Source organism: Nannospalax galili, unplaced genomic scaffold (assembly GCF_000622305.1).
Source record: "Nannospalax galili isolate Female #2095 unplaced genomic scaffold, S.galili_v1.0 scaffold475, whole genome shotgun sequence".
NCBI lineage: Eukaryota > Metazoa > Chordata > Mammalia > Rodentia > Spalacidae > Nannospalax > Nannospalax galili.
This window is the reverse complement of record NW_008339435.1, coordinates 2,813,938-2,815,181: the sequence shown is the minus strand read 5'-3', so window position 1 is coordinate 2,815,181 and position 1,244 is coordinate 2,813,938. Positions and strand designations below refer to the sequence as shown.

General features: G+C 35.7%; 1 protein-coding gene across 7 annotated transcripts in view; it reads right to left on the bottom strand.

Annotated features, from left to right (window-relative positions):
* The window catches only part of Hipk1 (homeodomain interacting protein kinase 1), a 73,209-nt gene that overhangs the window by 36,695 nt on the left and 35,270 nt on the right, over nt 1–1,244 (bottom strand). The gene's annotated exons all lie outside the window — the stretch shown is intronic.

Sequence of the window (1,244 nt, the reverse complement as noted above, 5' to 3'; positions counted from 1 at the left end):
CCATTTGCTTGGTATATTTTTTTCCATCCTTTCTCTTTAAGTATTAATGGACTGAACTCCCTAGTCAAAAGACACAGACTAGGTCAATGGGTTAAGAAACAAAACCCATCTTATTGTTGTCTGCAAGAAACTCATCTCACTTTCAAGGACAGACACTATCTCAAAGTGAAAGGATGGAAAAAAAATATACCAAGCAAATCGCACTAAGAAAAAAGGAGGTGTAGCAATCCTAATATCTGACAAAATAGACTTTAAACTGAAACTAACCAGAAAAGACAAAGAGGGCTATTTCATTTTGATCAAAGGAACAATCAATCAAGAAGATATTACAATCATGAACATATATTCACCAAACTCTCGTGCACTCAGTTTCATGAAAACAATATTACAGGACTTTAAGACCCAGATTAATCCCAACTCATTAATAGTAGGGGACTTCAATACCCCACTGTCTCCATTAGATAAGTCAACAGGGCAGAGAGTTAAAAGAGAGACATCTGAATTAAACAATACCATCTATCAAATGGACTTAACAGACATCTACCGAGTATTCCGCCAAGCAGCAAAGGACATACTTTCTACTCGGCATCCAATGGAACCTTCTCCAAAACTGACCATATACTGGGGCACAAAACAAACCTCAACAAATACAAAAAGATTGAAGTAATTCCATGCATTCTATTAGACCACAATGCAATAAAACTGACCATATACTGGGGCACAAAACAAACCTCAACAAATACAAAAAGATTGAAGTAATTCCATGCATTCTATTAGACCACAATGCAATAAAACTTACAATCAACACCGGAAGAAGCCCTAGTCACCACATGAAAACATGGAGCTTAAACAACACACTGCTGAATGAATGGGTCAAAAGAGAAATTAAGAAATAAAAGTGTTCCTAGAACAAAATGAAAAGTACAATATAACACAACAAAACAGCTGGGGCACGCTGAAAGCTGTCCTTAGAGGGAAGTTTATAGCTCTAAGTGCCTACATGAAATATGGGAAAGAACACAAATAAATGACTTCACATTGCAACTCAAGACACTTGAAAAACTACAACAAATGAAACCCAAGCCCAGCAGACAAGAAGAAATAACAAAAATCAGGGCAGAAAGTAATGAAATTGAAACAACAACAACAAAAAAAAAAAAAATACAAAGAATCAAGGAATCCAAGTGCTGATTCTTTGAAAAGATAAACAAGATTAACAGACCCTTAGCCCACTTAACCAAAAC